Genomic DNA, 13,897 nt, shown 5'->3' with positions numbered 1-13,897 from the left:
GAGGGCAGCCTAGAGAGGTGAGGTAACTGTGACTCCCAGCGAGGGAAAGGACTCGGACAGCACTGACTCAAGAGAAACGTTTATTATTCTTATGTTTTGACTTGTTCTAGAGAGTCTTTTGGAATTTTTTTTCTTTTGTTTTTTTCCTACCCCTCAACCCGTTGCAGATGTTGATTTTATTGGCACTATGAAATCTAATTAAGCTTTTGAGTTTTTCTTTCAGTCACACTTTTCATTGTTGTTATAAACCTCTGCCTCTATGTTGGGCTTTTGCAGTTCTGTGGAGTTTTCTTTTTTTTTTTTTTTAATTTTCTCTTTAATTTTAATTTTTTATTTTTTAAATCTATTATTATTTTTTCTACATTTATTCCTTTGTTTGCTTTTCCTACTGTTCTTTTCCCCTTGCAGTTAATCTTTAATATATACAAATCTTGTTTATCCACCTCTATTTAACTTTGCATATATCTTCTTTTTTCTTTCTTTCCTTTCCTCTCAACGTATTTGTTAGTTTTGTTTTCATTACTTTATTCCGCACTTGGCACCTTGCTTTAGTTTTGTTTTCCAGTTTGTGCTTTAGTTAGTTTTGTTCTTAACTGGTAGATATAATTTTTGGTTTCTTTGTTTGCTGGATCAATCTATGGTACTTAATTTTTGTTGGGCTGTTTTGATTTTGCTAATGGGTATATATGTATATGCGTATATCCCACTATTTTAATTATTATTTGCCTGAATCTGTAACTGCCATTTGTCCGGGGCTCACCTTCGGTTTCTCGTTTTTGGGTATTTGTTTTCACCTCACTTAGTGCCATAACAAACCACTTGTGGAATCGTCATTCCTGACCAGAGATCAAGCTCTGAGCCTTTGGAGTGGGAGCAGTGAATCCAAGACCCTAGACTATCAGAGAACTAACCCTCAGTTCAGTTCAGTTCAGTCACTCAGTCGGGTCCGACTCTAAGCGACCCCATGAATCGCAGCACGCCAGGCCTCCCTGTCCATCACAAATTCCCGGAGTTTACTCAAACTCATGCCCATCGAGTCAGTGATGCCATCCAGCCATCTTATCCTCTGTAGTCCCCTTTTCCTCCTGCCCCCAATCCCTCCCAGCATCAGGGTCTAACCCTAGAGAGTATCAAATAGCGAGAACTCACCCAAAGGAAACCACTTGAATACAAGATCTGGCATCACCCAACCACCAGTAGCACCTGTGCAAGACGCCTCATCTAAACAACAAACAAAACAAAAATACAAACCCAATCATCAGTAGACAGGATTACCACCTTACTCAGCCTTGCCCATCAGAGGAAAAACAAACAAACAAACAAACAAAACTCAGCACAAATCTCACCCTATACTAAGCTTACACAAACCACTGGACCACCTTAGGAGGGCAGAAACCAAAAGGAAGAGATAATTTAACTTTGAAGGCTGGGAAAAGGAGACCTCAAACACAGTAAGTTAAAAAAAAAGAAAAGAAAGAAAGAAAATGCAGAGAAATATGACACAAATGAAGGAACAAACTAGAAACACAGATGTCCAAATAAATGAAGAGGAAATAGGCAAACTACCTGAAAAAGAATTCAGAATAATTATAGTAAAGATGATCAAAAACCTTGAAAACAGAATGGAGAAAATGCAAGAATCAATTAACAAAGACCTAGAAGAATTAAAGAATAAACATACAGAGACAAACAACACAATTACTGAAATTAAAAATACTCTAGAAGGAATAGCAGAATATCTGAAGCAAAAGAACAAATCAGTGAGGTGGAAGATAAAATGGTGGAAATAGCTTCTGAAGAGCAGAATAAAGTAAAAAGAATGAAAAGAACTGAGGATAGTCTCAGAGACCTCTGGGACAGTATCAAATGAAGCAACGTTCCAATTATAGGGGTCCCAGAAGAAGAAGAGAAAAAGAAAGGATGTGAGAAAATTTTTGAAGAGATTATAGTTGAAAATTTCCCCAACATGGAAAAGGAAATAGTCAATCAAGTCCAAGAGGCGCAAAGAGTCCCATACAGGATAAACCCAAGGAGAAACATGCCAAGACACATAATAATCAAACTAACAAAGACTAAAAGAAAGAATATTAAAAGCCACAAGGGAAAAGCAACAAGTAACATACAAGAGAAACCCCATACACTTAACAGCTGATCTTTCAGCAGAAACTCTTCAGGCCTGAAGGGAATGGCAGGATATATTTAAAGGACTGAAAGGGAAAAATCTACAACCAAGATTATTGTACCCAGAAAGGATCTCATTCAAATCAATGGAGAAATCAAAAGCTTTTCAGACAAGCAAAAGTCAAGAGAATTCAGTATCACCAAACCAGTTTTACAACAAGTGTTAAAGGGACTTATACAGTCAAGAAATACAAGAGAAGAAAAAAGATCTACAAAATCAACCCCAAACAATTAAGAAAATGGCAATAGGAACATATATATCAATAATTACTTTAAATGTAAATGGATTAAATGCTCCAACCAAAAGACAAAGACTGGCTGACTGGATACAAAAACAAGACCCATATATATGCTGTCTGCAAGAAACCCACTTCAGACCTAAAGACACATGTAGACTGAAAATGAGAGGATGGGAAAATACATTCCATGCAAATAGGAAGCAAAATAAAGCTTGAGTAGCAATCCTCATATCAGACAAAATAGACCTTAAAATAAAGAAGATACAAGAGATAAGGAAGGACACTACATAATGATCAAGGGATCAATCCAAGAGGAAGACATAACAATTGTAAACATCTATGCATCCAACGTAGGAGCACCTCAATATATAAGACAAACACCAACAGACATAAAAGGAGAAATTGACAGTTACACAATAACAGTAGGAGACTTTAACACCCCACTCACACCAATGTACAGATCATCAAAACAAAATTAATAAGGAAACATAAATCTTAAATGATACATTAGATGAGATGGATCTTATTGATATCTTCAGGACATTCCATCCAAATGCAGAAGAATGCACCTCTTCTCAAGTGCACACGGACCATTCTCCAGGATAGACCACATCTTGGGTCACCAATCAAATCAGTAAATTTAAGAAAATTCAAATTGCATCAAGCATCTTCTCTGACCACAACACTATGAGACTAGATATCAATTACAAGAAAAAAAAACTATAAAAAACACAAACACATGGAGATTAAACAACACGTTTCTAAATAACCAACAGGTTACTGAAGAAATCAAAAATTTCTAGAAACAAATGACAATGAAAACATGAAAACTCAAAATCTATGGGATGTAGCAAAAGCAGTTCTAAGAGGGAAGTTTATAGCAATACAATCCTACTTCAAGAAACAAGAAAAACATCGAATAGACAACCTAACTTTACACCTAAAACAACTTGAAAAAGAAGAACAAAAAAAGCCCAAAATTAGAAGGAAAGAAATAATAAAGATCAGAGCAGAAACAAATGAAAAAGAAATGAAAGAAACAATAGTAAAGATTAATAAAACTAAAAGCTGGTTCTTTGAGAAGATAAACAAAACTGACAAACCTTTAGCCAGACTCCTCAAGAAAAAAAGAGAGAAGAATCAAATCAACAAAATTAGAAATGAAAAAGAAGAGGTTACAACAGACAATGCAGAAATACAAAGGATTATAAGAGACTATTATGGTAACAACTATATGGCAATAAAATGGATAACCTGGAAGAATTGGACAGATTCTTAGAAAAGTTCAAGTCCAAGAAAAGTTCAAGAAAAGTCCAAGACTGACGAGGAAGAAACATAAATTATGAACAACCCAATTACAAGCACTGAAATTGAAGCTGTGATCAAAAATCTCCCAAAAAACAAAAGCCCATGACCAGATGGCTTCATGGGAGAACTGTATCAAACATTTAGAGAAGGGCTAATGTCTATCCTTATAAAACTTTTTCAAATAATTGCAGAAGAAGGAACACTTCCAAACTCATTCTACGAGGCCACCATCACCCTGACACCAAAACCAGACAAAGATAACACACACACAAAAGAAAATTACAGGCCAATATCACTGATGAACATAGATACAGAAATGCTCAACAAAATTTTAGCAAACAATTCAGCAACACATCAAAAAGCTCACACACCATAATCAAGTTGGGTTTATTCCAGGGATGCAAGGATTCTTCGATAAATGCAAATCAATCAATGTGATATACCATATTAACAAACTGAATGATAAAAACCACATGATCATTTCAATAGGTGCAGAAAAGGCCTTCAACAAAATTCAGCACCTATTTATGATTAAAATTCTTCAAAAAATGGGCATAGAAGGAACCTACCTCAACAAAGTAAAGGCCATATATGATAAGCCTACAGCAAAAATTATTCTCAATGGTGAAAAACTGAAAGTATTCCTCCTAAGATCAGGAAGAAGACAAGGGTGTCCACTTTCACCACTATCATTCAACATAGTTTTGGAAATCCTGGCTACATCAATCAGAGAAGAAAAAGAAATAAAAGGAATCCAGATCGGAAAAGAAGTAAAGGTCTCACTGTTTGCAGATGAGATTATACTGTACATAGAAAACCCTAAAGATAGTATCAGAAAATTACTAGAGCTAATCAGTGAATTTAGCAAAGTTGCAGGATACAAAGTCAATACACAGAAATTACTTGCATTTCTATATACTAACAGTGAAAAAATCAGAAAGAGAAATTAAGGAGTCAATCCCATTTACCACTGCAACAAAAGGAATAAAACATCTAGGAATAAACTTACCAAAGGAGACAAAAGAACTGTACACAGAAAATTATAAGACACTGATGAAAGAAATCAAAGATGACATAAAAAGATGGAGAGATATTCCATGTTCCTGGGTAGGAAGAATCAATATTGTGAAAATGACTATACTACCAAAGTCAATCTACAAATTCAATGTGATCCCTATCAAATTACCAATGGCATTTTCGGCAGAACAAGAACAAAAAATTTCACAATTCGTATGGAAACACAAAAGACCCCGAATAACCAAAGCAGTCTTGAGAAAGAAGAATGGAGCTGGAGCAATCAACCTTCCTGACTTCAGGTTATACTGCAAAGCTACAGTCATCAAGACAATATGGTACTGGCACAAAGACAGAAATATAGACCAATGGAACAAGACAGAAAGCCCAGAAATAAACCCATGCCCCTATGGGTAACTTATTTTTGACAAAGAAAGCAAGAATATACAGTGGGGAAAGACAGCCTCTTCAATAAATAGTGCTGGGAAAACTGGACAGCTATATGTAAAAGAATGAAATTAGAACACTTTATAACACCATACACAAAGATAAACTCAAAATGTGATTAAAGACCTAAATTTAAGACCATAAACTATAAAACTCTTAGAGGAAAACAAAGGCAGAACACTCAATGACATAAATCAAAGCAAGATACTCTATGACCCACCTAGAGTAATGGAAATAAAAACAAAACTAACAAGTGGGACCTGATTAAACTTAAAAGCTTTTGCACAGCAAAGGAAACTATAAGCAAGGTGAAAAGACAACCCTCAGAATGGGAGAAAATAATAGCAAATGAAACAATTGACAAAGGATTAATTTCCAAAATATACAAGCAGCTCATACAACTCAATACCAGAAAAACAAACAACCCAATCAAAAAGTGGGGAAAAGACCTAAACAGACATTTCTCCAAAGAAGACATACAGATGGCTAACAAACACATGAAAAGATGCTCAACATCTCTCATTATTAGAGAAATCAAAACTACAATGAGATATCACCTCACACTGGTCAGAATGGCCATCATCAAAAAGTCTACAAACAATAAATGCTGGAGAGGGTGTGGAGAAAAGGGAATGCTCTTGCACTGTTGGTGGGAATGTAAATTGATACAGCCACTATGGAAGACAGTATGGAGATTCCTGAAAAAAACTAGGAATAAAACCACCACATGACCCAGCAATCCCACTCCAAGGCATATACCCTAAGGAAACCAAAATTGAAAAAGACACATGTATCCCATTGTTCATTGCAGCACTATTTACAACAGATAGAACATGGAAGCAACCAAATGTCCATCGACAGATGAATGGATAAAGAAGTTGTGGTACATATACACAATGGAATATTACCCAGCCATAAAAAGGAACACATTTGAGTTAGTTCTGATGAGGTGGATGAACCCAGAACCTATCATACAGAGTGAAGTGAGTCAGAAAGAGAAAGCTAAATATCGTATTCTAACACATATATATGGAATCTAGAAAAATGGTACTGAAGAATTTATTTACAGGGCAGCAAGGAAGAAACAGACATAGAAAATAGACTTATAGACTTGGGGAGAGGTGGGGAGAGGGTGAGATGTATGGAGAGAATAACATGAAAACTTATATTACCATATGTAAAACAGACAGCCAACGGGAATTTGCTGTATGTCTCAAGAAATTCAAACAGGGGCTCCATATAAACCTAGAGGGGTGGGATGAGGAGGGAGATGGGAGGGAGGTTCAAAAGGGAGGGGACATATGTATACCTATGGCTGATTCATGCTGAAGTTTGACAGAAAACAACAAAATTCTGTAAAGCAATTATCCTTCAATTAAAAAATAAATTTCTTTAAAAGGTAAATATCAAGTTCAAGTTCACTGGAGAGGAATTCAGTTTTTTTCTTAATTTCTAAGGGGATCTGTTTATTCTGGAACAGTTCCATCTTACAGTCCCTGGGTGGTGGGATGTCAGGGAATGAACACACATATACCAAGGGTCCCCATATGAGAATGTATCTTTCTCCTCTCTCCAGCCTGCAAGAGGAAGACCCCATCACAGGGACTTGAGTCTCTTGTGTTATTAAGAAGCCACATTCCCTGTGCGTCGGTCTCTGTCATCCACCTGCAGAAGAGGTAAACACTCTCGGACCGGCCATGCCTCTTGAAGCAACAAGGTCAGCATAGACTTTGGAATTCCTACAAGCCTTCGGGGCATGAGCCTGGGGAAACTGATGAGGATGACCCTGAAGAACTGCCTGTTCAGAAGAAAGATCTGACTTGGTGGGTTTCAACTGTTTTTTGTTTTTTTTTTTTTTTTCCCTCCCCAGAGGACTGGCAGAGACACCAGAGAAGAAAAGCCCGGTTTGAAGAAGAAACCATGCCCCCAAATCCACTCATCTTCCTGGAAGCAACTTAGAAACCCATCCGATGAGTTCTGACAATAAAGCTCTCTAGTGCCCCATGTCCTGATTTTTGGCCAGATGTGGACAGCTTGTCCTTTGTCAAGGAGTTCAGATTCTGGGTTTAGATTCTGACTGGCTGTGTGAGTTCACATGTCTGAGTCTTGGGAAGGGGTGAGTGCGGGCTAAGTCGCTTCAGTCGTGTCCGACTCTTTGCAACCCTATAGACTGTAGCCTGCCAGGCTCCTCTGTCCATGGGATTTTTCCAGGCCAGAATACTGGAGAACTTCCTCCTCCAGGGGATCTTCCCAACCTAGGGATCAAACCCGCATCTCCTGCACGGGCAGGCGGGTTCTTTACTGCTGAGCTATTAGGGAAGTCCCAATAGCTGTGATTTTTTTTATGAATTACATCTTCTGGGATAGATGAGTCTGCTGCTGTTGTAAGATGTGAGACAGCAGCAGCTTGAAAGAAAATAGAACCTTCTTCCTCTCTCATCCAATAGTCCGTGTATGGACAAACCAAAGCTGATATGGCACACACACAGTATCAGTTCCTGAAAGGGTATCAGTATAGGTAGAGAGTGGGCAGGGGACATCTCCCAGCATATAGAGGGACCGACCACGAGGGCAGGAAGAAGGAAACTTCGTGTCCCCTTCAGGTCCCAGATGCCCAGAGGCACTCCTTTTTTTTTTTGTTTTTTTCCTGTTTCCTCTTTAAAACACCAAATGATAAATTGATCAGAAATGTACAGACGTTCTCCTCACAAAAGAGCATCTGACAGAGATAAGGCTAAAGCCTTCCTCAACAAGTTGCAAGTTTTTCTGCTTTTACTATGTAAATATGGTCAATCCTCTTTATTTGCAGGTTCCATATTTACAAGTTTGCCTGCTCACTGAGGACTTCCCGTGTGGCTCAGACTGTAAAGATAAAAATACGCCTGCAACGCAGGAGACATAGGTTCGATCCCTGGGTTGGGAAGACTCCCTGGAAAAGGTAATGGCAATGCACTCCAGTATTCTTGCCCAGGAAATCCCGTGGACAGAGGAGCCTGGTGGCCTACATTCCATAGGGCTGCAAAGAGTCAGACATGACTGAGCGACTAACCCCCAAAATTAATGTATCTGGCATTTCTATAGCCATCTCTGGAAATGGGTGGAGCAGTGGAAAAGTTTAACAACCCAACATGCATGTCTGCGGCTTGCTGAAGGTCCAACCAGGTGCCTGCTGGCTTCAGCTGTGAACCTGTGTCTTTGGGAAGTCTATTTAGTGCTATGTTTTCTGCATTTTTCTTGGTGGTTTCACTGTTGAAAACGGCCCCCAAGTGTAGTGCCTAAGTGCTGACTAGCGGTCTTGAGTTCAAGAAAGCTTTGAGGTGCCTTATGGAAAAATATACACGTGCAAAATAAGCTTCATTCAGGCATGACTTACATTGCCACTGGCCATGAGCTCAATGCTAGTGAATCATCTGTGTCTATTAAGGTGTTGTCAAACATAAATACACATGATACAAGTATGTACAGATCAGTGGATAAAAATATTGTGACCAGGGAGGTCCAGCGGTTAACAATCCGCCTTGCAATGCAGGGGACACGGGTTTGATCCCTGGTCAGGGAATTAAGATCCCACATGCTGCTGAGCAACTAAGAAACCACATGCCACAATCACTGAGCCCACACATGCTGAAGCCTGCATGCCACAATTAGGGAACGTATGTGCCACAACAAAAGAGCCTTCATGACACAAGGAAGATCTCGCACACCATGACTAAAACCCAATGCAGCTAAATAAATAAATTTTATTTTAACTTTTCTTATTTTTTAAAAAAATATTTTTATTTAGCTGCACTGGGTCTTACTTAGTTTAGGCATGTAGAATCTTAGTTCCCCACCCAGGGGCTCGAACCTGGGCCCCCTGCATTTCGAGCGAGTCTTAGCCACTGGACCACCAGGGAAGTCCCTGTCAGTAAATATTTTTATTTAAAAATGTGACCAGGGAAGGGGAATTAAGATGGTGGAGTAGGAGGATGGAGAGCTCACCTTCCCCCACAGACACATCAAAAACACACCTACACATGGGAATAATTCTCCCAGGAATCAGACAGGAAGAAGAAAACAGACACCCAGGTACAAAAAGCCCAGAGGGTCCCAATGGTTTCATGCAGCATGAATTTATTACAAGTCTGTGTACTGTTATGAGGAGTAAATTTTATGGTTTGTAAGTCATAACTCAAAAAATTTGGGAGGTGGGCGGTTGGGAATCACTAGTGGGGCTGGAAGAGTATGTTCTAAGAACAACTTGTAGTTCACCAGTCCAGGAGGCTCCATCACCTCTCCAGTAGTTGATGGTGGTGGTGATTGTTCAGTCACTCAGTCATGTCTGACTCTTTGTGACCCCATCAACTACAGCACACCAGGCTTCTCTGTCCTTTACTATCTCCTGGAGCTTGCTCAAACTCGTGCCCATTGAATCAGTGATGCCATGCAACCATCTCCTCCTCTGTCACCCGCTTCTCCTCCTGCCCTCAATCTTTGCCAGCATGAGGGTCTTTTCCAATGAGTTGGTTCTTCACACCAGGTGGCCAAGGGTATTGGAGCTTCAGCTTCAGCATCAGCCCTTCCAACGAATATTAAGGGTTGATTTCCTTTAGGACTGACTGGTTTGAGCTGACAGTGGAACCACACCATCTCTGCTGTGGACCAGGAAAACTACTTCTGCCCAAGAGGCCGCTGGGTCAGGAGACTTCTGACCCAGGCAAGAAGCTGATGCCCCTGCTGCTGGCCCCAGAAGCACCCAGTTTCTACTGGGAACATGACATGGGTCATGTCCAAATCAGTCCTGATTAGTGGAACCCAAGTTATGTCCAGAACCCTCTCCACGTGAGATTCTGGGGGATATAGTTTTTAGCTTCCTAGCTTCCGCCTGTTGGAATGGGGTTGGGATTCATCACCTTCCAGGCCAGTAGTGGCTGTTCGAGTGGCTTTCCCCACATAGCGTGAGTTCATTTCTGCATATCAGTCATTTGTTTTTATGGCTGAGTCATAGCATCATCTGGCTGTATCACAAATATCCCTACATGAATCTTCTTTGGACACATGTCCAAACTCTTTGCCCATTTTTAAACTGAATTCTTTTGTCTTTTTATTGTTGGCTCACAAGAGTTCTTTGTACATTCCGGTCACAAGTCCTTCATGTTGTTTTAATGATGATAGTTTTATGTTTCGATTTTGGCAAGACAAAGCTTCCTTTGTTGTTTTATTCTTGCACTTTACTATCTATGTAGACCTTCTGTTTTACTTTATTTGTGGTGGTGCTGGGTCTTTGTTGCTTCGTGGGCGTTTCGCTAGTTGCAGTGCGCTGGCTTCTCACTGCAGTGGCCTCTTGCACTGCAGATCAAGGGCCCTGGAGCACACAGCCTTCAGTAGTTGCAGCTCCCAGGCTCAGCTCCAAAGGACAGGCTTAAACGGTGCGGCGCACGGGCTCACTTGCTCTGCGGCACGTGGGATCTTCCTGGACCAGGGATCAAACCTGTGTCTCCTGCGTTGGCAGGTGGACTCTTCACCACTGAGCCACCAGGCGAGCCCTCTATGTAAACTTTAAAACAACCCAAGTTCCGTAAAACTTTCTGGGGAGATTTCGATTCAAATTGCTTGTTTATACTGACTAATCTACAGAAGAGTTTAACTTTTACAATGTAGATTCAGCCTTCTCATTCATTAATGTCTTTTTCAATTTACTCATATCTTTTCTTTAGAAAACCTTAATAAATTCTGGGGGGCCATGTTCCAAGGCTTGTGGAGTCTTAGGTCCCTGACCAGGCATTGAACTTGTGCCCCCTGAAGTGAAATCACAGAGCCCTAACCACTGGACCACCAGGGAGTTCCCTAAACCTTAATGATTTTATCTATTAACTACTTCATATAGTGTCCGGTCAACTTAACTCTAGTTTATAGCCTGTGTTTCCATTGTGGATGTGGTTTCTCCCTTTTTCTAGATGGTTGATGTTAATATACGGGAAAGCTGGGGGAGGCGATCTGTGTTAATAATATATCTAGATACTTCACTGCCAGTGTGTTTCTCAAAACATATAGGCCATTTTTTTATGCTGAACATATCTTTGTAAATATTTTTTTACTTTCTTTTCAATACTCACCCCTCATCAAAGAAATATAGCTGTCTATATTGTCAAAAAAATGTTCAAACTCAGTAAAGAAATATATGTATTTTCTCAACAGTTCTCAGTCTGGCCTCACTGCTCTCTTAATAGTTGTTCTTCCAACTAATAAAAATAAATGGAAAAAAAAATAGTTGTTCTCTGAGAAATGAAAAGCTACTAAGTTTAAAAAGGCATTTTTAAAACTTATTTTTAAATTTGTGGTAAATGTAAAATATACTATTTTATGTTAATTTATCATTTTAACCATTTAAAAATATAGAGTCCAATGGGGTTAAGTGCATTGAGTTGTACATGTTGCAAAACTGAAAATCTGTACACTTTAAACAACTCCCCACACACCCTCTCTCCCCTCTCTCCTAGCAACCACCATTCTACTTCCTGTCTCTATGAAGCCCACTCATTTCAGTACCTAATATGAGTGGAATATTTATCTTTTTGTAATTGGATGATATCACTGAGCATAAGATCCTCAATGTGTTCATCCATATTGTAGCCTGTTAGAATTTCTCTCCTTTTGAAGGCTGCATAACATTCCATTTGGCCACATTTTGTTTTTCCATTCATCTGTCAGAGAGTGGGTCACTTTGGGCTACTGTGATTAATGCTGCTGTGTGTGAATGTGGGTGTGTAAATCTCTCTTCTAGTCCCTGCTTTCAATTCTCTCGGTTCCATACCCAGAAATAAGATTGCTGGGTCATATGGTAATTCTATATTTAATTTTTTTAGGAACTAGAGAGGCTTTTAAATGATTTCTCAGTTCATCAATCTCAACAGCATCCAACAATATTTGACAAGGTAGCTGCACACACACAGGAGACTCCAGGACATGCCTGGTTGGTAAATGAATTCACGAGCCCCCTGGGCATAGGTCCTTGACCTTTTGGAGGCCCTGGGTCCTGCTATTGCTGTTCTGCTTTTTGAAACCTTCTGCTTCCTTGGCCCCCATGACATCATACCTTCTGCGTCTGCCTCCTCCATCATCTCCCTCCTCCATCTCATTTCTCTTTTTCAGGCTCCCTTGTGAATGCTTTCTCTGAAAGCCAACCATGAATGCTGAGCACTGACTCTGGAATCCTTTTCAGCTGTCAGACTTGAACCTAAGACCAGGTTCTCCCTGGTCAGCTCCTCCCTGGGATGGGGATGGGGAGCTTCCCAGGTGGTGCTAGTGAAAAGAACCTGCCTGCCAATGCAGGAGACATAAAGAGATGCAGGTTTGACCCCTGCGTCGGGAAGATCCCTTGGAGGAGGAGGTGACAACCCACCAAGTATTCTTGCCTGGGAAATCCCATGCAAGAGGAGCCTGGTGGGCTACGGTCCATGGGGTCTCAAAGAGTTGGACTGAAGTGACTTAGCAGCAGCCTCCCTGGGGACTGTCACCTTGGGAACCATGGGCTGCAGAGGCACAGGGTGAAGGGGCTTCCTGGGTGGACCTCTGCCCCACCCCCCAAGACTGGCCTCTGCACAGGCACAGGAGACTGTGCTTCCAGGAGGGATTCAGGCTGTGGAATCCACAGTGACGTTACAGGAGCTGGCCACAGGCAGGAATGTTCTGGACATTCATGCTGGAGACTGCTGCTCCCCCGGTGACTACAGCAGGGAGCAGCAGGTGGGGAGGTGACCAAAACAGATAAAAAGAAACTGGAGACAAGAGCAGGCACTGCCCTCCTGATGACAGACAAGGTAAAAATGCCTGCTGAGTGGAAGACAGAGATTTCAGCCTCTACCAGGGATGAAACGCTGCATGTGGGTGGGGGATGGGCACAGAAATACCAGAAAACAATTCTTTACTAACATGGCCAGCAGGACCTCATGTGATCTGGCCCTTTTGTCTCTTTTCTTCGTTCCCCACCATCCACTTCTTCTCCCCCAGTCCCAACAGCCTACAACACATTGCTCTCTTCTCAGATGCTTCTCCCTCCCTTCTCTGCCTGGTCCACTCCTACCCACTGTTCAGAGAGGCCTTTCATGACCACCCTGTGACTAGAGGGGAGCCCTGTGCCTTCCCCACCTTCCACTTGGTTGCAACTGTGTCTCTGAGAATATCTGTCTGCCCAGTCCCTGGAGACCAGGTGCCCCACAGACAGGTGAGAACAGACTTGTCAAAGTACCCTGGAAGCCCAGGACAGAGTTCAGTGAAGGAGAGACCCCACCCACCAGACATGAAAGTCAGTCAGGGGCTCCTTACGCCCAGACTGTGGTTGGCAGGGCTCCCAGAGAGGCTAGTTTGGGGGGGGGGGTCCCTCAGAAATGACCCTCAATCAGTGGGGTCCTTGGGGGTCCAGTCAGAACTTTAGTTTTGGAGAGGAGGTCACTGTCCCTCTGCCTGGATACTGGGCTGGGAGTATGTGTGTGTGTGTAGGGGGGTGGTCACCCATTGTCAGAAGCACCTGACCCTGGTGGGGAGGGGTCTAGAGGAGGAACACTAGGACTGAGTTGCCTACTTGCTGGTGGGCCTGCTGCTGTCCTCTGCTCTCTCGTGCATCTGTCTGTCCACCCGTCCCTGCATCCTTTCTCCACCAGCAAGCCCTGGTCTTTCTCACTCTCTCTCTCATGGCTCTCCCCCCACCCCCATCCCATTCTTCCTCCACT

The sequence above is a fragment of the Dama dama genome, chromosome 9 (assembly GCF_033118175.1).
Source record: "Dama dama isolate Ldn47 chromosome 9, ASM3311817v1, whole genome shotgun sequence".
Lineage (NCBI taxonomy): Eukaryota > Metazoa > Chordata > Mammalia > Artiodactyla > Cervidae > Dama > Dama dama.
The sequence above is the reverse complement of the archived record's forward strand: the minus strand, read 5'-3'. Positions refer to the sequence as shown.